General features: G+C 46.9%; 1 pseudogene; it reads left to right on the top strand.

The window, feature by feature from the left end:
• Nucleotides 1-26,016, top strand: LOC123139091 (disease resistance protein RGA5-like; annotated as a pseudogene).
• Nucleotides 26,017-27,026: the final 1,010 nt, after the last annotated feature.

The following is a 27,026-nucleotide window of genomic DNA, read 5'->3' as shown; positions in this document are numbered from 1 at the left end:
CCATCGAGTTAGGCAGCTCTCTTCACCAGCCTTTACTCGCTTCTCACGCGCACACTGCACACAAACGCAGCTAGCTCCCGATCGAGTGAACCCACAGAGGATTAAAGGAAGGGGATGGCGACGAGCGCCGCGTCGGGGGTGATGAACCCCCTCATCGGCAAGTTCACCAAGCTGATGGGAGACGAGTACAAGAAGCTCAAAGGGGTGAGGAAGGGGGTGGCTTTTCTCAGGGACGAGCTCAGCGCCATGAACGCTGCCCTTGAGAAGCTGGAGTTCATGGAAAAGCTCGAGCCAGGTACAAAGGACTGGAGGGACCATGTGAGGGAGATGTCATACGACATGGAGAATTGCATCGATGACTTCATGAAGGATATTGGAGGTGCCGACGCCAGCGCCAGTGCAGACTTCGTGAAGAGGATGTCTCGGCGCCTCAAGACGCTGAAGGTGCGCCACCGGATTGCCGGCGAGATTCAGGAGCTTAAGGCTCGTGCAGTAGAGGCAAATGAACGGCGATTAAGGTACCACAAGATCCTGGCACTTTACCTATGTTTCCTTTGTCCCCCTTCTTTCTCCTTCTCTCCAAGATCCGGCGGCCTCGCCGGCCGGGGTCCCGTGCTCCTCTTCGTTAGTTTAGTAGTAGTAGTTTTGGTTGTTGCATCCCTGGTGATTTTAGGATTTCTACACTCCCCAAAAATAAACCAGATCTGGGAAGCAGATCCATGCTCCTCTTCGTTAGTTTAGTAGTACGTAGTAGTTAGGAAGCAAATCCGAGGCCCTGCGCTGGGCTATTGCAGGCGATACTTGGGATCCTTGGTCATGTGCCCTCCTCCCCCGTGAGTTTTGGTGCAGGATTGCCGTTGCTTGTCCATGGATCTGAACCCTTTTTCTTTATCCTCTTCTTTCTTTGGTGTGTTTGTTCATCATTCCAACAACATCCCCTGTTCTCTTTTCATCCTTCAAAATCCCTTCAGTTCTTCAACTCTGTATCCTTCAAAAAAAGTTCTTCAACTCTAGATGTCGAAAATCTGGCACAGAGGGTTTGGGACCACTGTTATGGTTATGCACTGAAGGAAGGACCTTCTCTGTCCATGCATGGACTGAACAATTTGTGAGGTGCATCTTCATCTCACAAATTTGGGGTTCCCTAAAATGAAGATGTGGGTGGCGGGGAAGGGTTGGAGTGGGTATTTGGGCCATAATCTCCCAAAACAGAGGACATTATGGACACGTGTAACATGTTTGAGGTGCAACACCATGTGATAAATATATGCAATTGTAACTCCCTCCTTTGACATTCTAATCAATTCCAGGTACAAGATTGACGATTGCAATACTAGTTGTGGCTCTGTGGATATTGATCCGAGGATTTCAGTGATGTACAAGGACGCTGCTGGACTTGTGGATACTGATGGCCCAAAGAAGGAGGTTGCCAGTCTGTTAGCAGTCACCGAGAAGAAGCTGAAGGTGGTGTCCATCGTGGGATTCGGAGGACTGGGTAAAACTACCCTTGCTAATCAGGTGTATGATGATCTCGAAGGGCAATTTGACTGCAAGGCATTTATTCCTGTCTCTCAAAAACCAGACATGCCACGGCTTCTCAATAGCCTAAGATTAAAGCTTGGGATAAATGAGTCCTCTGGTATTTGTGAGGTGCAAGACATCATCGGTCAACTTAGAAAACACCTTGCAAACAAGAGGTATAGTTACATCTTTACTTCTACAAGCATTCTTTCATTTCTGCACAATAGTTTTGAGTAATAGTTTAACTAGATTTAAGTTTACGCCCTATGTTTCCAAACGTATTTTGGCTGTCCACATATTAGCTTTACTATGAATGTTTTTTTACAATGAAAAGACAAATCATTATAAAATCATCAGAATTGGAAAGTGTGTTCCAACACAGATCCAACGGTATCAATTGGTTGTAACATTACTCACATAATATTAGATTAATTCTCTATCAAAGAATTTGAGAAATCAAAATGTACCTGACATACAGAAAAACCAAGGGAGAAGTGCAAGAATGCCTTACAGTCAAGTTGCCCTCCAAGATCATCAGCCAACCGATGTGTCATTTACACAGAACTAAAGTTTAGATCAGTTTGCAGAATTCATCAATGCCATAGAGAATTATAAAGTTCCATCCCCTAGGTTATTTGTCCCGGATCTACATGTTAATGATACCAGATTAGAACACAGAAGGGAAATTTTAATTGCGAGTTCTCCGCCCTTTTGAACATGATACTTAATTAGTGTGCAGAATTATAATTCGCACTGCCAAATGATCATTGGTTTGTTCATTATAGTAGTCATTTAAACGTGATATTAGACAGCTATGCAAAATCAAAGTCTAAATCATGGACTGCTCGCCTGCCACTGTACTGAACTTGTAGGTTCTTAGTAAATACTCCCTCTGTCCCAAAATACTTGTCCCAAAAATGAATAAAAATGGATGTATTTAAAACTAAAATACGTGTCGATATATCCATTTCTTCAACAAGTAATTCCAGACGGAGGGAGTATTTCGTATAAACAAAGTTGTCAATGTGATGAAGTAGGTTGCTTGTATGTAACATTAAAGAAATATGTGGAGTTGATATCTGGATCAGCAAATGTTTATATTAGACCTGTAGGAAGACCTACAGTCCAAACAGCATTTTCATGCGGTGTTAAATTAGGAATATGCCAGTGATCTGCAAATAAGAAATACAATGTATACCATATTGACCGCTCTCAGTACTGAATGTGTCATCATACAGCAGCAAAACAGTTGTTATGGAAAGTTGGCAATGATCTGTTTTGATGAAAAAATAAATGTAAAACCTGTTATTTTGAAGTCAAATTTTAACACGCCACGCAAGCTGTTACTGTTATTTTGGCTTTAATATTACACCAATATGTCTAACTTATCCATAAGAATGGCATTTGCATGGCGTGTTTTTCCCAAGGTTATTTGATTTTATTGATGCTTTAACCTGCAATATTTTTCGATGCCTCCTAATGCAATTTATTACACCATATTCAACAGGTACTTTATTATAGTCGATGACTTGTGGGATGAAGAAGCATGGGACATTATAAGATGTGCCTTTCCAGAAGATGGTAACGGGAGTAGAGTAATAGTAACCACACGAGTGGAAGCCGTTGCAATCTCAGCATGTTCTTATCACTATGAACACATCTACAAAATGAAGCCCCTCAGCTCTGAAAATTCGAGAAGGTTATTCACGAGCAGAGTATTTGGGTCTGAAAACAAGTGTCCATCTAATTTTGAGGAAGTTTCAAATGAAATTCTGAAGAAGTGTGGCGGATTGCCACTTGCAATCATTACTATAGCTAGCCTATTGGCTTCCCGTCGAGAAAGATCAAGGAATGATTGGGAGAACATACGGAATTCTTTGGGTGCCCAGTTTTCCATAAACCCCACACTGAAAGGGATGAGGAGTATATTAAACCTCAGCTATATGAATCTTCCTCTTCATCTCCGCACTTGTTTTCTTTACCCTGGCATGTATCCAGAGGACTATGAGATTTTGAGGGATGAACTAGTCCGACAATGGATGCCGAAGGCTTTGTCAGTAATTTGCATGGAACAAATTTGGAGGACGTTGGGATAAGTTATTTCAATGAGCTAGTCAATAGAAGCCTGATTCAGCCTGCAGACAAATACGGGCAGGTGTGTTGCAAAGTACACGATATGATGCTGGATTTGATCCTAAGCAAGTGTGCAGAAGATAATTTCAGTAGTGTGGCATATACTTCTGAAGACATAGCAAGACTGTGTGACCGCACGTACAAGATCCGTCGGTTATCCCTGATATCACGTGCTGACATAACATCAAGTGAAACAATATCATGGACAGTTTCGGATAGCACATCACAAGTTCGGTCATTGGTATGTTTCGGAGGTTGCAAGTCCATACCTCGTCTTTCTCAGTTAAAGTATATATCCGTGTGTTATCCTTTGAATGCCCAAATTCATTTGGGGATTCACATTTGGACCTCACTGCTATCAGCCAATTGTTTCAACTGAGGTATTTAAAGGTTTCAGAGCATTACTATCCAAAGCTTCCCACTGAAATTCGGGGGCTTGTGCATTTGGATACATTGGATGTAGCACGTGGAAGCATCCCGTCAGACATAGAGCACTTGCCCCGCTTGTCTAATCTAGCAGTGGGTTGGTATGGGGAGATAGGGCTACCTGAAAGGATCGGGATCATGGAATCACTTCGCACACTCCATGGTTTCGAACTGCAGAGGAGTTCGCTGGAGGCTCTTCAGGGCCTTGGTAACCTGACTAATCTGAGGAGTCTGAAGCTTTTTAACTTGGATGATGATGAGTGCAATCTGCTGGAGAAGGGCGGCGAAGTTTGATGCTTTGGTCTCTTCTATTTTTAAGCTACGCAACCTCAAATATCTCATGATGAGAGGCCATCATGATGGGATTACTATTCTTGGAGGACTGCCATCCCTCGTCCACCTCGAGCTTCAAGTTGTGACATTCCCTAAAGAAGAGGCTGTAATCATGAGCAAGGGATTATTCCCAGTTCTGGAGCGCCTTACATTCCTCTCTGACGAAGATGTTATAGCATATCTGCGGTTCGAGGCAGGAGCTATGCCCAAGCTACAAGAGCTCAATCTGCATCTCAGAGTGCCGCAGTGGGGTGGAGCTGCACCAGTTGGTATGGAGCACCTCTTAGCCCTCCAGCAAATCAGTTTACTTGTATTCGGCACCAAGAAGGAATCTCGTGAACAAGTGAATCTTGAAGTCCAGTCTGCGTTTAGGAACGCCGTGCAACTGCACCCAAGACCTCCTTCCGTGGATATTACCTGTTTATTGTGAGTGAAGCATGAACGGATCACGTGCACTCAGCAGTCTGTCTCTGGACAGGACAAGGCTACAGCCTCTACTGTAACTCACATCATTTCCTCTGCTATATGCTGTACACTTTTTCCATTCAGTTTCTCCGGTGTTTGATTTCTTGAGTGTTATAATATCAATATTTCCTTAGGGCCTCTTTGATTCGTAGGATTTTGAAAACGTAGGAATAGGAAAAGTATAGGATTCGAGTGGGATGCCCACTTGAATCCCATAGGATTAGCAATGAGTGTTTGATGGCACAGGAAAAACAAAGGAATTGTAAAAAGAGGTTGGGGTGGATGTTAGATTTCCTACGAAATGTAGTACAAAAGATTTCATAGGAAAAATTCCTATGAAATTCAATCCTATGAATCAAAGGACCACATAGGGAAAAAAATTCTAAGGATTTCAATCCTCCAGTAATCTTATAAAATTCTTTTGAATCAAAGGAGCCCTTAGTGTTGAGGGGGTATGAAACCTCAACCATTGTGTTGTTGTATATCCAGAAAATCACGTTAATAATGAGGTATTATTTGGTTTGTGAAATGGCTAGGGAAACGGATAGTACCTTGCAGGGACAACCATAGAACTGGTCTTTAAAAATCCCCAAACTAATTTGAGCCCGATTTTTTTCCAAATCTTAGTTTCTGTCTTTTTTAGTATATCTTTCGCTTCTGCTAAAGCTAACGAGCTGTCACCTACCTACTGATTACTGCATGCAAAGATGTTACCCTGTCACGGGCTCACGGCAAACAAACTTGTTGTACTCCGACCGAGGTGGTCGAGCAAAAACCGTCATGAGAGCATCTCCAACAGCCACGCTAAATTAGCGCCGCACCGCAAATTAAGCCGTTTTAGCGCGCACGCAACACGGCGGGTGGCTCCAGCGGGCGCGCAAAAATTGCGCGCGCGCTATAACGAGTTGGACGCGCGGTCGGATACGCTATCCCGCGCGGTGTATTTGGGGCGCCCGCTTCCGGGCGCGGCACACTCGAGCGCTCGCGCCGCACTCTCTGCTCTCCGCCTCCTACGCCCCGCGCGCGCCGGTGCCGGCGAACTTCACCATGGACGCACACTCCAGCACCCCGCTCACCCCATTGTACAGCCGCCCCCCTCCCCCGCCGCCGCCGGAAACCCTAGCGCGGGAAGCGTTGGCGTCGTCACTGAGGGAGTCCTGGATTAGGAGGTATCCGGACAGCTGGACTATATACTTTGGCCGGACTGATGGACCGCGAAGATACAAGACACAAGATCTCGTCCCGTGTTCGGATGGGACTCTCCTTTGCGTGGAAGACAAGCTTGACGATTCGGATATTATATTTTCTTCCTTGTAACCGACTCCATGTAAACCCTAGCCCTCTCCGGTGTCTATATAAACCGGAGAGTTTAGTCCTTAGAGGGACAATCACAATCATAATCATCATAGGCTAGCTTCTAGGGTTTAGCCTCTACGATCTCGTGGTAGATCAACTCTTGTACTACACATATCATCAATATTAATCAAGCAGGAAGTAGGGTTTTACCTCCATCAAGAGGGCCTGAACCTGGGTAAACATTGTGTCCCTTGCCTCCTGTTACCATTAGCCTAAGACGCACAGATCGGGACCCCCTACCCGAGATCCGCCGGTTTTGACACCGACATTGGTGCTTTCATTGAGAGTTCCTCTGTGTCGTCGCTGCACGGCTTGATGGCTCCTTCAATCATCAACAACAACGCGGTCCAGGGTGAGATTTTCTCCCCGGACAGATCTTTGTGTTCGGCGGCTTCGCGCTGCGGGCCAATTCGCTTGGCCATCTGGAGCAGATCGACAGCTACACCCCTGGCCACCAGGTCAGGTTCGGAAACTTGAACTACACGGACGATATCCGCGGAGACTTGATCTTCAATGGATTCGGGCCCGCGCCAGGGGCGCCGGACAGTCACGACGGGCTCGGCCTAGACCTGTTGTCGGACAATACTCGGGATATCGCCCCTGCAGGAGCCCCAGACCAAAATTCGGAGCAGATTGCGTCGCCCGAGGACAGGTGGATGGACCCCGCCCCAGAGGCCGCACACTCACCGGTGGTAGAGCCGAACACAGACTTCACCACCAAGGAAGCCTGTGACACCGGACCCCCGGACTCGTATCCGGTTGTAGGTGCCAGTCCGCGCGCCTCCAAGCCCGCCGAATCTGGTTGGGCTTCGGTAATGGAGTTCACCGCTGCGCATATCTTCCAGCACTCGCCCCTCGGCGACATGCTGAACTCTTTAAAGTCCCTCTCTTTGTCAGGAGACTCTCAGCCGAACTATATCCGGCTCGAGTGGGAAGCAGGCGACGAAGGAATTCGTTGCCCACCCACCACCTACTTCATTGCCACGGTCGATGATTTAACCGACATGCTTGACTTCGACTCCGAAGACATCGACGGTATGGACGACGATGCAGGGAAAGAACAGGAACCACCGCTCACGGGGCGGTGGACAGCTACCTCCTCATATGATATATATATATATATATATATATATATATATATATATATATATATATATATATGGTGGACACTCCGAAGGAAACCAACGGCGATGAGGCAACGGAGGATAACCCCTCAGGGAAGAAAGCAAAGCATGGGCGTCGTCGGCGCCGCTCCAAGCCCCGCCACAGCAATACCGGCACAGGAGACAAAAACAATCCGGATGGTGCCGAAGATGAATACAACCCTGATCAGCCTGCCTTCGAACAGGCCGAGCAGGAAGACGGGCAGGTCAGCCCGGATGAACAGGCGACGGACGGGTATCCGGAGGAGGACAACTACATGCTATCCTCCGAAGATGAGATTAGCATCGGCGACTACGAGTTCGGCGTGCCTGAGGACCCCGTGGAGAAGGAGCGCTTCAACCGCCGGCTTATGGCCACTGCAAGGAGCCTGAAAAAGAAGCAGCAGCAGCTCCAAGCTGATCAAGACCTGCTCACAGACAGATGGATTGAAGTCCTGGCAGCTGAGGAATACGGACTCGAGCGCCAGACGGCTGACCGGCCACATCGTGGCCGGGATAAAACGGCATACTATCCCGAATACCAGCCCGCACCCCCACGCCAATACACTACGGCCCGGGGCAATAGGCAGGACCTGCAAGATATAATGAAAACAAAGTAGGACAACCAAGATCGATCTACGGATCGCGGGGGCATGCCCCAACACGCGACGATGATCGTCACGCCGGATACACCATGAACAAGTCCGGACGGGCCAAACACAGCCACCCAGACTCATTCGAACTGCGTAGCCACATAGCCCGGCATAGAGGCGCCGCACACCCCCTCTGCTTCACTGACGAAGTGATGGCTCATGAATTCCCAGAAGGGTTCAAACCCGTAAACATCGAATCGTACGATGGCACAACAGACCCCGCAGTATGGATTGAAGATTTCCTAATCCACATTCACATGGCCCGCGCAGACGATCTACACGCCATCAAATATCTTCCCCTTAAGCTCAAAGGACCTGCCCGACACTGGCTAAACAGCCTGCCTGCAAATTCCATTGGCAGTTGAGAAAACCTGGAAGACACATTCCTCGACAACTTCCAGGGCACATATGTGCGACCACCGGAGGCCGATGACTTGAGACACATTACTCAACAGCCCGGAGAGTCAGCTAGGAAATTCTGGACTCGGTTCCTAACCAAAAAGAACCAAATCATCGACTGTCCGGACGCCGAAGCCCTGGCGGCCTTTAAGCATAATATCCATGACGAGTGGCTCGCCCGACACCTCGGCCAGGAAAAACCAAAGTCCATGGCGGCTCAAACGACACTCATGACCCGCTTTTGCGTGAGCGAGGACAGCTGGTTAGCTCGCAGTAGCACCACGCCTCATTCCGGCACCTCGGATGTCCGCGACAATAACGGCAAGCCACGGCGCAACAGACATAAGCGACAGAACAACGGCGATAACACTAAAGACACGACAGTCAACACCGGATTCAGTGGATCGAAATCCGGTCAGCGGAAAAAACCGTTCAAAAGAAACAATCAGGGACCATCCAGTCTGGACCACATACTTGAACTCTCGTGCCAAATTCATGGCACCCCGGACAAACCAGCAAACCACACTAATAGAGACGGCTAGGTGTTCAAACAGGCCGGTAAGATAAATGCCGAAAACAAGGACAAGGGGCTGCACAGTGACGATGACGAGGAGCCCTGCTACGTCTTGAGCTTGCGTTGGTTTTCCTCAAAGAGGAGAGGGTGATGCAGCAAAGTGTAGCGTAAGTATTTCCCTCAGTTTTGAGAACCAAGGTATCAATCCAGTAGGAGGCTCCTCAAAAGTCCCACGCACCTACACAAACAAAATGAGAACTCGCAACCAACGCAATAAAGGGGTTGTCAATCCCTTCACGGCCACTTGCGAAAGTGAGATCTAATAAAGATAGTATGATAAGATAAATATATTTTTGGTATTTTATAAGATAGATGCAAAAAATAAAGATGCAAATAAAGGTAGATGAAAGCAAATATGATAAGAGATAGACCCGGGGGCCATAGGTTTTACTAGAGGCTTCTCTCAAGATAGCATAAGTATTACGGTGGGTGAACAAATTACTGTCGAGCAATTGATAGAAAAGCGCATAGTTATGAGATTATCTAGGCATGATCATGTATATATGCATCACGTCCATAACAAGTAGACCGACTCCTGCCTGCATCTACTACCATTACTCCACACATCGACCGCTATCCAGCATGCATCTAGAGTATTAAGTTCATAAGAACAGAGTAACGCATTAAGCAAGATGACATGATGTAGAGGGATAAACACATGCAATCTGATATAAACCCCATCTTGTTATCCTCGATGGCAACAATACAATACGTGTCTTGCAACCCTTTCTGTCACTGGGTAAGAACACCGCAAGATTAAACCCAAAGCTAAGCACTTCTCCCATGGCAAGAAAGATCAATCTAGTAGGCCAAACCAAACTGATAATTCAAAGAGACTTGCAAAGATAACTCAATCATACATAAAAGAATTCAGAGAAGATTCAAATATTATTCATAGATAAACTTGATCATAAACCCACAATTCACCGGATCTCGACAAACACACCGCAAAAAGAGTTTACATCGAATAGATCTCCACAAGAGAGGGGGGGAACATTGTATTGAGATCCAAAAAGAGAGAACAAGCCATCTAGCTAATAACTATGGACCCGTAGGTCTGTGGTAAACTACTCGCAACTCATCGGAGGGGCAAGGATGTTGATGTAGAGGCCCTCCATGGTTGATTCTGCCTCCGGCAGAGTGCCGGCGAAGGCTCTAAGATGGGATCTCGCGGATACAGAAGGTTACGGCAGTGGAAATTGTGTTTCGTGGTGCTCCTGGATGTTTTCGGGGTACGTAGGTATATATAGGAGGAAGAAGTACGTCGGTGGCCGCCCGAGGGGCCCACGAGACAGGGGGGCGCCCCCCTATCTCGTGGGGCCCTCGGGAGCTTCTTGACTTGCACTCCAAGCTCTCCGGATCAGGTTCATTCCAAAAATCACGCTCCCGAAGGTTTCATTCCGTTTGGACTCCGTTTGATATTCCTTTTCTTCGAAATACTGAAATAGGCAAAAAACAGCAATATGGGCTGGGCCTCCGGTTAGTAGGTTAGTCCCAAAAATGATATAAATGTGTAAAATAAAGCCCATAAACATCCAAAAGGGATAATATAATAGCATGGAACAATAAAAAATTATAGATACGTTGGAGACATATCAAGCATCCCCAAGCTTAAGTCCTGCTCGTCCTCGAGTAGGTAAATGATAAAAAGAGAATTTTTGATGTGGAATGCTACCTAGCATAATTCATAATGTAATTTTCTTTTTTGTGGCATGAATGTTCAGATCCAAATGAATACAAAATAAAAGTTCATATTGACATAAGAAATAGTAATACTTCAAGCATACTAATCAAAGTAATCATGTCTTCTCAAAATAACATGGCTAAAGGAAGTTATCCCTACAAAATCATATAGTCTGGCTATGCTCTATCTTCATCATACAAAGTATTTAATCATGCACAACCCCAATAACAAGCCAAGCAATTGTTTCATACTTTAATAATCTCAAACTTTTTCAACTTTCACGCAATACATGAGCGTGAGCCATGGACATAGCACTATATGTGGAATAGAATGGTGGTTGTGGAGAAGACAAAAAGGAGAAGATAGTCTCACGTCAACTAGGCATATCAACGGGCTATGAAGATGCCCATTAATAGATATCAATGTGAGTGAGTAGGGATTCCATGCAACGGATGCACTAGAGCTATAAATATATGAAAGCTCAACAAAAGAAACTAAGTGGGGTGCATCCAACTTGCTTGCTCAGGAAGACCTAGGGCACTTTTGAGGAAGCCCATCATTGGAATATACAAGCCAAGTTCTATAATGAAAAATTCCCACTAGTATATGAAAGTGACAACATATGAGACTCTCTATCATGAAGATCATGGTGCTATTTTGAAGCACAAGTGTGGAAAAGAGATAGTAGCATTGTCCCTTCTCTCTTTTTCTCTCATTTTATTATTATTTTTTCTTCTTTTTTTCTTTTTTTCTTTCTTTGGCCTTTTCTCTTTTTTTCTTTTTGGCCTTTCTCTTTTTTCCCTTTTTTTTCTTTTTGTAAAGTCCGAAGTCTCATCCCGACTTGTGGGGGAACCATAGCCTTCATCATCCTTTCCTCACTAGGACAATGCTCTAAAAATGAAGATCATCACACTTTTATGGATTTACAACTCAAAGCTAGAACAAGATATGACTCTATATGAATGCCTCCGGCGGTGTACCGGGATATGCAATGAATCAAGAGCGACATGTATGAAAATTATGAAGGTGGCCTTGCCACAAATACGATGTCAACTACATGATCATGCAAAAAGCAATATGACAGAATTAGTGCGTGTCATATGAATGGAACGGTGGAAAGTTGCATGGCAATATATCTCGGAATGGCTATGGAAATGCCATAATAGGTAGGTATGGTGTCTATTTTGAGGAAGGTAGATGGTGGGTGTATGGTACCGGCGAAAGTTGCGTGGTACAAGAAAGGCTAGCAAGGGTGGAAGGGTGAAAGAGTGCGTATAATCCATGGACTCAACATTAATCAAAAGAACTCATATACTTGTTGCAAAAATTTAGAAGTCATCAAAAACCAAAGCACTACGCGCATGCTCCTAGGGGGATAGATTGGTAGGAAAAGACCATCGCTCGTCCCCGACCGCCACTCATAAGGAAGACAATCAATAAATAAAATTGTGCTCCAACTTCATCACAAAGCGGTTCACCATACATGCATGCTAAGGGAATCACAAGCTTCAACACAAGCATTCTTTAAGTTCATAATCACCCAACTAGCATGACTTTAATATCACTACCTCCATATCTCAAAACAATTATCAAGCATCAAATTGATCATAGCATCCAATTCACTTTCTATGATAGTTTTTATTATACCCAACTTGGATGCTCATCATTCTAGGACCAACTCTATGATCATAGCAAATACCATGCCATTATAAAAGACTCTCAAAATAATATAAGTGAAGCATTAGAGACTAGCAATTTCTTCAAAATTAAGACACCACCGTGCTCTAAAAGATATAAGTGAAGCACTAGAGCAAAAACTATCAAGCTCAAAAGATATAAGTGAAGCACAAAGAGTATTCTAGCAAATTCTAATCAAATAGGCTTCTCCCAAAAGGTGTGTACAGCAAGGATGATTGTGGTAAACTAAAAGGCAAAGACTAATATAATACACGATGCTCCAAGCAAAACACATATCATGTGGCGAATAAAAATATAGCTCCAAGTAAAGTTACCAATGAACAAAGACGAAAGAGGGGATGCCTTCCCGGGGCATCCCCAAGCTTAGGATTTTGGCTATTCTTGAATATCTTGGGGTGCCATGGGCATCCCCAAGCTTAGGCTCTTGCCACTCCTTATTCCATAGTCCATAAAGGCTTTACCCAAAACTTGAAAACTTCACAACACAAAACTCAACAGGAAATCTTATAAGCTCCGTTAGTGAAAGAAAACAAAACCACCACATAAGGTACTGTAATGAACTCATTCTTTATTTATTTTGGTGTTAAACCTACTGTATTCCAAGTTCTTTATGGTTCATAAACTAATTTACTAGCCATAGATGCATTGAAATAAGCAAACAACACACGAAAAACAGAATCAGTCAAAAACAGAACAGTTTGTAGCAATCTGTAACTAACGCAAACTTCTGGAACTCTACAAATCCTACCAAAATAGGAAGTCCTGGAAACTTTGTCTATTGAACAGCATCAAAAAGAATCAACGCAAAATCACGTTCCTGTAATTTAGAAAAATTATATTCGTGCGGACAAAGTTTCTGTTTTTCAGCAAAATCAAATCAACTATCATCGTAGGTTATCCTATAGGTTCTACTTGGCACAAACACTAATTAAAAGATAAAAACACATCTAAACAGAAGGTAGATGCAAGATTTATTACTAAACAGGAGCAAAAACAAAAAAATAAAGAAAATTGGGTTGCCTCCCAACTAGCACTATCGTTTAACGCCCCTAGCTACGCATAAAAGAAAGGATAGATCTAACGAGTGCCGTCTTTGGCACTAAATTCATAAGTAGCACGCATGATAGATTCATAAGGTAATTTGACTTTCTTTCTTGGAAAGTGCTCCATGCCTTTCTTTAATGGAAATTGGAATCTAATGTTCCCTTCCTTCATATCAATAATCGCACCGATCATTCTAAGGAAATGTCTTCCAAGAATAATAGGGCAAGAAAGATTGCAATCTATATCAAGAACGATAAAATCTACGGGCACCAAATTTCTATTTGCAATGATAAGAACATCATTGATCATTCCCATAGGTTTTTTAATGGTGGAATCCGCAAGGTGCAAATTTAAAGAGCAATCATCAAGATCATGGAAACCTAGAATATCACATAAAGTTTTTGGAATCGTGGAAACACTAGCACCCAAATCACACAAAGCAAAAAACTCATAATCTTTAATTCTAATCTTTATAGTAGGTTCCCACTCATCATTGAGTTTTCTAGGTATAGAAACTTCCAAATTAAGTTTTTCATCATAAGATTGCATCAAGTCATCAACAATATGTTTGGTAAAAGCTTTATTTTGACTATAAGCATGAGGAGAATTAACAATGGATTGCAACAAGGAAATACAACCTTTTAAAGAGCAATTATCATAATCAAATTTCTTGAAATCCGAGATAGTAGGTTCAATATTATTAGAAGTTGAGGATTCTCCAATCTCACTTTTACCAAATTTAGCATCAAGATCTAAAGACTCCAAATTTTTGGGACGCCTTCTAGGCAAAGTTGATTCATCATCACTCCCATAATCATCAAAATTCATATTGCAAAACATAGATCTAATCGGAGACGCGTCAATAACTTTAAGATCCTCATCATTATTTTCATGTAATTTTTTTGGTTTAGCGGCCATCTTATTGACTAAGATGGCTTGCTTGTCAGAAATTTTGGCTATAGCATTTTCAAGCTGGGTAATTTGAGCATTAACACCATAGAATTATTTATTCATATCATCAAGCTCTTTATTCATAAACCCCAAAAAACTCTTTTGTTCCTTAAGCTCTTTTCTGAAGAAATTATTATGCTCAAATTGCAGATTCATAAAGCTTCTAATATTTGATTCAATCTCATCCATCCTTCTGAGAAGGTGGTCAGGACCCTTGGGTGCAGCCATAAGGTCAACAAGCAAACAAGCACACCAAAGAAGGCAAGCAAAAAGAGAGGAGGTTGGGAAAGAGGGGGCGAATAAAACGGCAAGAGTGAAGTGGGGGAGAGGAAAATGAGAGGCAAATGGCAAATAATGTAAATGCGAGGGAGATGGGTTTGTGATGGGTACTTGGTATGTCTTGACTTGAGCGAAGACCTCCCCGGCAACGGCGCCAGAAATCCTTCTTGCTACGTCTTGAGCTTGCGTTGCTTTTCCTCGAAGAGGAGAGGGTGATGCAGCAAAGTGTAGCGTAAGTATTTCCCTCAGTTTTGAGAACCAAGGTATCAATCCAGTAGGAGGATCCTCAAAAGTCCCATGCACCTACACAAACAAACTAAAAACTCGCAACCAACGCAATAAAGGGGTTGTCAATCCCTTCACGGCCACTTGCGAAAGTGAGATCTAATAAAGATAGTATGATAAGATAAATATATTTTTGGTATTTTATAAGATAGATGCAAAAAATAAAGATGCAAATAAAGGTAGATTGAAAGCAAATACGATAAGAGATAGACCCGGGGGCCATAGGTTTCACTAGAGGCTTCTCTCAAGATAGCATAAGTATTACGGTGGGTGAACAAATTACTGTCGAGCAATTGATAGAAAAGCGCATAGTTATGAGATTATCTAGGCATGATCATGTATATAGGCATCACATCCATAACAAGTAGATCGACTCCTGCCTGCATCTACTACCATTACTCCACACATCGATCGCTATCCAGCATGCATCTAGAGTATTAAGTTCATAAGAACAGAGTAACACATTAAGCAAGATGACATGATGTAGAGGGATAAACACATGCAATATGATATAAACCCCATCTTGTTATCCTCGATGGCAACAATACAATACATGTCTTGCAACCCTTGCTGTCAGTGGGTAAGAACACCGCAAGATTAAACCCAAAGCTAAGCACTTCTCCCATGGCAAGAAAGATCAATCTAGTAGGCCAAACCAAACTGATGATTCGAAGAGACTTGCAAAGATAACTCAATCATACATAAAAGAATTCAGAGAAGATTCAAATATTATTCATAGATAAACTTGATCATAAACCCACAATTCATCGGATCTCGAAAAACACACTGCAAAAAGAGTTTACATCGAATAGATCTCCACAAGAGAGGGGGAGAACATTGTATTGAGTTCCAAAAAGAGAGAAGAAGCCATCTAGCTAATAACTATGGACCCGTAGGTCTGTGGTAAACTACTCGCAACTCATCGGAGGGGCAAGGATGTTGATGTAGAGGCCCTCCGTGGTTGATTCCCCCTCCGGCAGAGTGCCGACAAAGGCTCCAAGATGGGATCTCACGGATACAGAAGGTTACAGCGGTGGAAATTGTGTTTCGTGGTGCTCCTGGATGTTTTCGGGGTACATAGGTATATATAGGAGGAAGAAGTACGTCGGTGGCCGCCCGAGGGGCCCACGAGACAGGGGGCGCGCCCTACAGGGGGGCCTATCTCGTGGGGCCCTCGGGAGCTTCTTGACTTGCACTCCAAGCTCTCCGGATCAGGTTCGTTCCAAAAATCACGCTCCCGAAGGTTTCATTTCGTTTGGACTCCGTTTGATATTCCTTTTCTTTGAAATACTGAAATAGGCAAAAAAAATAGCAATATGGGCTGGGCCTCCGGTTAGTAGGTTAGTCCCAAAAATGATATAAATGTGTAAAATAAAGCCCATAAACATCCAAAAGGGGTAATATAATAGCATGGAACAATCAAAAATTATAGATACGTTGGAGACGTATCAAGCCCCGGCGTCCGAACACGGCGGAACAGAAGAAATCCCCCCCCGGTGAAAACGGTCAACATGATCTACGCCACCCATATTCCCAAACGGGAACGGAAGCGAGCACTACATGACGTCTATGCGATGGAGCCAGTCACCCCAAAGTTTAACCCATGGTCAGCCTGTCCGATCATCTTTGATCGTAGGGATCACCCTACCAGCATCCGTCACGGCGGTTCAGCCGCATTGGTCCTAGACCCAATCATCGACGGATTCCACCTCACGCGAGTCCTTATGGATGGCGGCGGCAGCCTGAACCTGCTCTATCAGGACACAATGCGCAAAATGGGCATCGACTCTTCGAGGATCAAGCCCACCAAAACCACCTTCAAAGGTGTAATTCCAGGAGTAGAGGCCCGTTGCACGGGCTCCATAACACTGGAAGTGGTCTTCGAATCTCCGGATAACTTCCGAAGCGAGGAGTTAATCTTCGATATCGTCCCCTTCCGCAGTGGTTATCACACATTGCTTGGACGAACCGCATTCGCTCGATTCAATGTGTTACCACACTACACATACCTCAAGCTCAAGATGCCAGGACTTCGGTGGGTCATAACAGTCAACAGAAACATGGACCGCTCTCTCCGTACAGAAGAACATACTACAGCCCTCGCGGTTGAAGTACAATGCAGCCTTCTCCGACAAACCACCAATCCGGCAACGACAACCTCAAACATCGTCAAGCGAGTCCAGAGCACCCCGCAACAGGATCGCCAGGCACGCCAAGAGCGCGACTAGCAGTCCGGCCTCAGGTCAAGCCCTATCAAAGCAGCATTCATGCCACGCGTAGACAATTACGCACTCAAAATACCATGCGCATAGGCGGAGACGTAACAGTGACTCAGTCAACAACACGATATAGCCGCAACATACTTTAATAACCCCCTCTCCCCTTATCTTTCAGGACACTGCTTTCAGGCAACCTCTTCAGAAGAGTCGGATTGTCGGACTTCCACAGGAGAGAAAACCAAGGAGGCAACAGGCTTTTCGCACAAAGGAAATACCCAGGTGGCGTCTGTTCACGATCGTTATACCCGTTTTACATACCTACATGCAGCCCGCCCTTGGATAGGACATGTTAAATAGTCCCATTATCTTCTGCTTAAACGCACTCATTGTAAACATACGCTTAAACATATTATTCATCAATGGGAGATAATATATAGCGTCAGCTTATTATTTCTATTTGCACATTTTTCCTATAAATGTTTATTTAATATTGCATCCGTACATTTTGGTACGTTCAGTTTGCCAGGGGCTTCTTATGGCGCCCCATAATACGGCAAGACAAGTCCGAACACTTTCAACAGTGCGACACCCCAAACTTACAACACTATATGCATCAGCTCCGAATAATGTCTTGGGTCAATAGTTGGGTTTGCCCGGCTCCCTTGTTTTGGTACCTTATGTTCCTTTATATCGGCTAAGGTAGCGCAAGGAGAACTACTGTGATTGTGTCCCGGTTCTTCCGAACGAGCATCTCAGTAGAGAAAGCCGAAAACTGACCGGAATGATGCGGCGAGAGATGGTCGTTGTTCGAGAGGTCTTAAAATCCTTAAAGATTTTTTCCGCTTTAGGCGAGGAATCGACTTCGTCCGATCTAGGCGTATATAGCGGCCCAATTTGGCTCTCTGAATTCTAGGGGCGTCGCCGAAATTTAAAATTATAGACTTCTATGGCTAAGTGAAAGTTATAAAGCCGCATAGTCTGATTGCCTTGTTCGCTGCGCCAGACACCTCCTTAAGGGACCAAGCATTTGGATAAAGAATGTCCGGGTTTTTCCAGGAACACCCCGGTACTAGTTACGTGGGGGCGGAAGCCGACGACTGGCCTACTTTCAGAATTTTATAAACAGCTACACAGAAGTTAATATTTTAAATCAAAAAGCGCTATATAGCGCAAGTAGCTTCGTTCTTATATTACAACAAAGGTACATTTACTCAAGGATCGTGTCCTTGGTACACTCATCGGCCACGAGACGAGTGCCTTTCATAACACTATCATAATATTTTTTGGGATAGCGATGCGCCTTGCCCTCCGGCGGCTCGTCCTTCACCAGCTTCTCCGCATCCAGCTTGCCCCAATGCACCTTCGCACGGGCAAAGGCCCGGCGGGCACCCTCAATGCAAACGGACCGCTTGATCAACTCAAGTCGGGGGCAGGCGTTTACCATCCGCTTTATCAGGACGAAGTAGCTGGTAGGCAAGGGCTCACCAGGCCACATCCGGACTATGAAATCTTTCATAGCCACTTCGGCCGCCCTGTGGAGTTCAACAAACTGCTTCAGTTGGTCACTCAGAGGCACCGGGTGTTCAGCTCCAGCATACTGGGACCAGAACAGCTTCTCCGTTGAGCTCCCCTCCCCGGCACGGTAGAACTCCGCAACATCAGATACGCTGCATGGCAGATCTGCGAATGCCCCTGGAGAGCTCCGAATCCGGGTAAGTAAAATAAATGTCTCCTCCACATGCTTGCTTTGCATAAAGAATGTCTTACCCGCCGCTATCTTCTTGGCCGCCTGGATTTCCTGTTGTGCCTTTTCGGCTTCGGCCTTGGCATCTTTCACACTCGCAAGGGCCTTCGCAAGCTCAGACTCTTTCATCTTGAGATCATGCTCCAGGGACTCGAACCTCTTGCCGAGCTCCTGGAGATCTTGTTGTACCTCGCCCACTCTAGCATCTTGCTTTTCATGCTCTTTGCGCTCCATGGCCGCCTTGTCTTCGGCCTTGGACAACGCTTTCTTCAGGGATGCCACTTCGGTTGTGGCCCCTACTACAAAGTCACGACGCTTTGTCATTAGAATCACCAATTTTGTCTATTCTTTATCATATGTGAACGGGGTATCACTCACCTTTGTTCTCTTCGAGCGGCCTCTTCGTGAGGCTGAGCTCTCCCTGCGCCTGCTCCAAGTCCCGTTTAAGTCAGGCGACCTCGGCTGTGCGGGCAGCAGCGGCAAGCAGCACTACCTGCTTATTCACATGCACCCTACTATTAGACTCCTGCGGATTATAATTGACCCTCCGTTTGGCTTTTCGTTCCGAACACCAAACAGAGTCTCAGGGGCTACTACCTATCGGGTGATAATTTCACACATTTTTATTACTTACCTCAAAGCCTGTCAGGAGGCTGGTGCAGGCTTCGGTTAGTCCGCTCTTGGCAGACAGAACCTTCTGAATCACCGCACTCATAAGAGTACGGTGCTCTTCATCTATGGAGGTGCCGCGAAGCGCTTCCAGTAGACTATCCGATGCCTCTAGCATAACGGAAGTTATCGGCACGGACGGCTCGCCCTCCCTAGCGAGGGGCCGCCTGCCCAAATCTGAAACCATTGGAGGTTCCGGTACAGTATCCGGCTGAGAGCCCGGCTTGCTGCGGCTCTCGTCGGCACAATCCGCGGGGATCTTGTACCCCGTGTGCCCGGCGTCTGGAGTTACACCTTGGGGCGTCTCCAGAGTCACCTCCCCCAGCTCTGGGAGCCTTTGGGACAACACCTCCGTGTCATCCGCAAGCCGAGGAGTAGTGGCCATCGGGAGCGAATTCATCGCTGAATCACTCAAGGACCCATCCGAAGATGATACCTCGGGATGGACCCTGGCCGGACTGCATATATGTGTTCGGCGTTATAACAGACTATGAAACAAAGTCGCACTAAAGTATAACAGAGTGCGGATACTTATGATCTCTCTAGGGGCTTCCCCCTGGGCAACCACTCCTCCTCGCTATAGGCGGCCGTGGTGGAGTAGTTTGGAAGGGACGCCTTTCCCTTCTTGGGCGTCCTAGCCTCCCCCTCCGGGGTGGCTTTCCTCTTCCTCTCCTCCCCAATATGGGGAGGCAGAGTTTCTTCGTGTTTCCCCCCGCCTCCGCGGGAGGATTTTGCCTCGTCGTCTTCGGACGACGAGGGTATGACGGCCTTGTGCCGGGGACCCTTCCCGGTCCCCTGGCCCGCCTTCTTATGCCCCCATCCTCCACAGATGGGGCAGCTCCTTCCTCTTCGTCCTCCCCTTCGGGGGAGGAGTGTGCCTCGTCGTCTTCGGACGAGGCGTCCGGTGCAACCTTACACCGGAGACCCTTCCTGGTCCCCGGGGCCTTCTTTTCGGCCTTCTTCTCTGGCGCCTTGTAGGGCGCTGGGACTAACATCTCCGTCAAGAGAGCATCTGCTGGACCTTCTGGCAGTGGAGCCGGACAGTCAATCCGCTCCGTCGTCTCCACGTACTCTTGATCAAATACACACAATGACTTAAGATTCCCCCATGAGTACACTGGGAAAAACCGCATCCGGTTGTAGTCAGAAAACTCACCGGACGGGGGAGCCGCGTGGCGTGAAGTCCGCGGTCCTCGGATGTGGGAGGAGGTACTTCTGAGGCCTTGAACAGAACCTTCCATGCGCCCTTGTGCATCATGCCGTAGAGCTTTTGAAGCGTCTGGTGTTCGGCCGGGACAAACTCCCACAGATTAAAGGCCCATCTTTCGCACGGAAGGATCCGGCGGATAAGCATGACCTGGACCACGTTGACAAGCTTGATGTTCTTGTCCTTTATATTCTTGATGCAGTTCCAGAGTCCGGTCAGCTCCGCAGGCTCGCCCCAGGCCAGCCCCTTCTTTTCCCAGGAGGTGAGCCGCATGGGGATTCCGGATCGGAATGCGGGGGCCGCCGCCCAGTTGGTGTCGGGCGGCTCGGTGATGTAGAACCACCCCGATTGCCACCCTTTCATGGTCTCCACGAAGAAGCCGTCAAGCCAAGTGACGTTGGGCATCTTGCCCACCATGGCACCTCTGCACTCCGCTTGCTGGCCGCTCACGATCTTCGGCTTCACGCAGAAGATTTGTAGCCACAAGCCAAAGCGAGGCTTGATGCGGAGGAATGCCTCGCACACGACGATAAACACCGAGATGTTGAGGACGAAATTTGGGGCTAGATCATGGAAATCTAGCCCGTAGTAGAACATGAGCCCGCGGACGAAGGGATGAAGTGGAAATCCCAGTCCACGGACGAAGTGGGCGAGAAACACGACCCTCTCGTGGGGTTCTGGAGTTGGAATGATCTGCCCTTCGTCTGGTAGTCGGTGCGTGATGTCTGCGGCCAAGTATCCGGCCGCCCGGAGCTTCGCAATATGCTCCTCCTTCACGGTGGAGGCCATCCACTTGCCTCCTGCTCCGGACATGTTTGGCTGTGCGGAGAAAGCGTGAACGGGGGCGCTGGAGCTCGAGGGTGTGAGAATGGATAAGCAGAGGAGGAAAAAGGCGTGGGTGAAAGTGGGGAATCCTTATCCCTTTATAGAGGCGACGATAACGGTGCGCCTCCCCACTTTCCTATTGAGAATCGCTTATTTTACAAGCGCCACGATTGATTGTGCGGTTGAGTTACCCATACCCGTATTGATGGGAATCCCGTAATAAGGGAACATGATCTCTGCTGTGACAAGACGTGCCAAGGAGACCGCCTCGCAATATGCGCTAGGGCTGGTTGTGGAAAAACGGTTCGAATAATGACTCGACCGTAGTGTCATGTCGTTTTGTCTAAAGTTGTCAGCAGATTATATTTGTGAAATATCATTCTCTCTACGATGGTGTATGAGGATCATCTTGCAGATCCGGACACGGTCTAAGTGTTCGATAATTACCTTGGAGTATTCGGAGATGGAACCCGCCTTGCAATGCCGAAGACAAAACTGCGCGCCGGACTCAACGTCATTGAAGCCTGGTTCAGGGGCTACTGGGGGAGTCCTGGATTAGGGGGTATCCGGACAGCCGGACTATATACTTTGGCCGGACTAATGGACCATGAAGATACAAGACTCAAGATCTCGTCCCGTGTCCGGATGAGACTCTCCTTTGCGTGGAAGACAAGCTTGGTGATTCGGATATTATATTTCCTTCCTTGTAACCGACTCCATGTAAATCCTAGCCCTCTCCGGTGTCTATATAAACCGGAGAGTTTAGTCCTTAGAGGGACGATCACAATCATAATCATCATAGGCTAGCTTCTAGGGTTTAGCCTCTATGATCTCGTGGTAGATCAACTCTTGTACTACTCATATCATCAATATCAATCAAGCAGGAAGTAGGGTTTTACCTCCATCGAGAGGGCCCGAACCTGGGTAAACATTGTGTCCCTTGCCTCCTGTTACCATTAGCCTAAGACGCACAGATCGGGACCCCCTACCCGAGATCCGCCGGTTTTGACACGGACAGCCACCGCCGGAGCTCCGCCGAGCATCGGCCTCGCACGCAGCCTCTTCTTGCCGCCGTGGATGACCATGTCGACGGGGGGCGTCGCGCCGACGCCGTCCTGTGCCGCCACCGCACCCTCGAAGCTCCCCAATGCGGCGCGGCTGAAGAAGGGCAAGACATCCGCGAAGAAGAAAAAGGCGGCGGACGGCTCCGGCAGCTCGAAGGCGAGGGGAAAGAAGCTTGCAGGGCATTCGACGGGCGCGGCGGCTACCGAAGCGCCGGCGAGCTCACTCGTTGAGCCGGCCGCCAACGCGCACCACGTGTTTGACGAAATGCCCCCAAGGTAAAAAAAAAATCCAACTTTTCTTTTTTTTTTTGTTATTTTTTCAATGCATCATCATATAGATAGCTTATTTGCATTGTTCAAAAAACTTTGTAGTCTCAACGATGATGCATACATGTCAACTATGGGTGTTGGGTCCAACAATTCACATTGGTCTCAAACCAATGACATCCATTTCGAAGACCATGAGTTTGAGGTGGACGAGTAGGGTGAGGGCATTGTCGACGCGCCGAAAGGAAGAGCGGGCAATTACAGCAACAAAGATGACATCTTACTATGCAATACTTGGTTGCAAGTGTCGAGGGATCCATCCGTTGGAGGTGATCAAAGTAGAGATGCTTATTGGGGGCCAATGAAAAAACACTTTGATGCTCACAACGTGAGTGGAATTGACCGCTCTGAGAGATCACTTCGGTCCCGATGGTCGACAATCAACTCGGATTGTCAAAAGTGGGCGGCCGCACAAAAGGCAGTTGACAAGATTAACCCAAGTGGCACAAGGGTGGTGGTGGCCTTGGCGGCATGGGTGGCGGTGGCCTTGGCGCCATGGGTGACATGGGTGGCTTCGGAGGTACCATGAGCGGTTTAGGTGCCATGGGAGGGATGGGTGCACCTCCGGCCGCCATGGGAGGCATGGGTGGCTTTGGAGCACCCCCGACGCTATGGCCGTCATGGGAGGCATGAGTTTTGCTTCTCTCATGGGAGGTATGGGTGCACCTCCGGCCACCATGGGCGGAATGTCCTTCGATGTGCCTCCTCACACACATTTCCATGAAGATGCCGTTGAAGATCTTGCCAACACCGTCGGAGCTTCACATGATGTGGTGCGTGATGAGGAGAGGGAGGAAGATTCATCTTCGGAGGCGGAAGAATCGTCTTCGAAAGATGACGAGGACGAAGACGAGGAAGAGGATTGATGTGTCTTTCATTTGTGTCTTGAACTTTGTTTGCATTTTGAACTTGGTTGGATGAACTTGTGGGCATGATTTTGAACTTGTGGGCATGAACTTTTATTCATCAACTTGTTTGTGTGAAATTTTATATGTCATGTTCATTACATTTTGAATGTTTCAAACTCATTTTGGGTTCAAAATGCCATATATGTAATGCCTAGCGAGTCGCGCGCGCTATATTTTTGCGCGCTGCTGGAGCGGCGTGCGCGCTGCATTATAGCGCGGCTGTTGGAGTCAGCGCTGCCGGCCGCGCTAAACCAGCCGAAATGCGCGTGACATACTATTTTTTTGCGTGCGGCGCGAAGCGCAGTTGTTGGAGATGCTCTGAGTACCTGACCGGCGGCTGAGTACCATGGGTACCATCGAATCTTGGTCTTCCGACCGAGGTGGTTGAGCGAAAACCTCGTCGTGGTCACCGAGTCCGTGTCGCCGCTGCACTCAACAGTGAAAACATGTTACACCAACTGACAACATTGTGTGCTGCATGTCTGCATCGGAAAAAGATCTTTCCCGGTTTCAGACTCTTCAGATTACCTGAACACCCATACCCTGATCCCAGCCTTGATCAGCATCCTGTACGTCGGCAGCACCGACAACTCAGAGTCGCTCCATGTCTTGAAGAGCACGTCATTGTCAATGTCAAAACATCCCCTACTTGTTAATTGATCTTCAATATAATGGCCCAGCCATGACAAGAACAAAGAAGAAAATTTTGTCCGAAACTGAACCTACAAGCAGTCCATGTGTAGGGAATCCTTGTAGTCTTGGCGTGCATGGCACCTCTGCATGTCGAGCCGGTTGTAGTACTTCTTGGAGTAGGTCTCGGTGCAGGGGTCGTAACTGTTGGACCTCCGGCGGATGTGGGTGTCCTTGAACCTCAGCACGGCACGATGGTGGCGACAGGTTGGGGCGGTGGAGCTGCCAGATGCCGCCGCCGAGTCAGAGGAGTGGCAGGAGGGCGTATAGATGTTGTACTGGTCGATGTTCCCGAACTCGTGGTTCATGGTGTAGCTCATGGCATTCGAGGCGTTAGCGCTGCTGAAGTTGCACAACTTAAGGACGTCCCTCTAGGTGCGCCACCAGTAGGTCACCGTGCCGACGTTGTAGTAGTAGTTGTCAGCAAATTGTTTCAACTGAGGTATTTAAAGGTTTCATCTTATTTCTATGCAAAGCTTCCAACTGAAATTCGAGGGCTTGTTCATTTGGATACGTTGGATGTAGCAAAAGGAAGCATCCCGTCAGACATGGAGCACTTGCCCCGCTTGTCTAATCTGACAATGGGTTTGTATGTGGTGATAGGGCTACCTGAAAGGATCGGGATCATGGAATCACTTCGCACACTCCATGGTTTCAACATGAAGAGGAGTTCGCTGGAGGCTCTTGAGGGCCTTGGTAAGCTGACTAATCTGAGGAGTCTGAAGCTTTGTAACTTTGGTGTTGCTGAGTGCAATCTGCTGGAGAAGGCGAAGTTTGATGCTTTTCCCTATTCTTTTTGTAAGCTACGCAACCTCAAATATCTCCTGATGATGAAAGGCGGTCATGATGATAAGGACGACATTTCAGGCTCACTTTCAGATCCTCCCGCCCTTATCGAGGAAATGGACCTTAGAGGGTGGAAGATGTTCGGAGTTCCTAAATGGATCGGTGATCTCAATTGCCTGCATAGCCTGGAATTATTTGTTAGGGAGGCGAAAACTGATGGGATTTCTATTCTTGGAGGACTGTTATGCCTCGTCGACCTCTACCTTAGAGTTGACACATGCCCTAAAGAAGAGGCTGTGATTGTCAGCAAGGGATTATTCCTAGTTCTGGAGTGCCTTAGATTGTTCTCTGAGGAAGAAGATATTACAGCATATCTGGGTTTTGAGGCAGAAGCTATGCCCAAGCTACGACAGCTCCATCTGGAACTCCGCTTGCCGTCGTGCCGTGGAACTGCACCAGCCGGCATGGAGCACCTCTTAGACCTCCAGCAAATCAGTTTTACTGTAGTCGGCAAGCACAAGGAATCTCATGAACAACTGGAACTCGAAGTCCTGTCTGCGTTTGGGAACACCCTGCAGCTGCACACAACTACCCAAGGCCTCCTTCCTTGGATATTAAGTGTTACACCTGGTGAGTGAAGCATGAACGACCACGTGCACTGAGCAATCTGTCTCTGGGCGGCCTCTACTGAAACTTTGATCGTTTCCTCTGCAATATGTTGTATACTGTTTTTCATTCATTTCTCTGGTGTTTAATGTCTTGAGTGTTGTTATTACATATCAATATCTCCGATGATCTGTGAGAGGGTATCAAACCTCAACCATTCATTTATACCTCAACCATTCATTTATGCTTTCTACATGTTACTGTATACTCGGAAAACCACGTGATTAATGAGGGATTATTTGGTTCGAGAAATGGCCGGCAAAACGGTTAGTTTATTACACAGAAAACCTTAAAACTGGCCTTTTATACGTTTCGCTTCTGCTAAAGCTAACAAGATGCATGGTTATTGATCGCTGCACACTGATGTCTGCACTTACCTCGTCAATAAGATGTCTGCACTTGCCTCGTTGCTCAGTTGCAGCATGGATCTCCTGCACATCCCAGCACCAACAAGGATGAGATAAAGACGTCGAGCGATCGAGCTGTTGAGTGACGAGTAGCGGTGAAACCTGAGTACTGATTACATGAGGCTTAGTAGCTAGCGTCTTCCATGAGTGTTCTCTGTTCGCTGACTAACTGAATTAACAATTGAGATATAAACATGACCATCAGGCTCTCAACGCAAAACCAGGGGAAGCAGAGGGCATTGCGGCCGTTGTAAGTGCTCTTCAGGCGGTGAATGCAAGTTTGCAGAAGATTGAGAGTGTTGGCCAGGTCAGGACAAGATTGAAGTGGCGGCGTGTTTGTGAGTATGGTTGACTCAAGGCAAAAAAGTATGGCTCATTTCATCCACTTACATTCAAGCTGTCGGCGAGACTGCCGATGTCGCCGCCGTCGCCCGGTGTCGCCTGACGTTGGACACCCGGTGGCTGCGCTCGTACGCGTGCACGTGACCGTCGACGACGAGGTCGACCCTGGCGCCGACGGCCCACTGCTCAAACTGCGCGCGCATCGGCAGGTAGTGGAAGCTGTAGCTGT

The sequence above is a fragment of the Triticum aestivum genome, chromosome 6B, assembly GCF_018294505.1.
Source record: "Triticum aestivum cultivar Chinese Spring chromosome 6B, IWGSC CS RefSeq v2.1, whole genome shotgun sequence".
NCBI lineage: Eukaryota > Viridiplantae > Streptophyta > Magnoliopsida > Poales > Poaceae > Triticum > Triticum aestivum.
The sequence above is the reverse complement of the archived record's forward strand: the minus strand, read 5'-3'. Positions and strand labels throughout refer to the sequence as shown.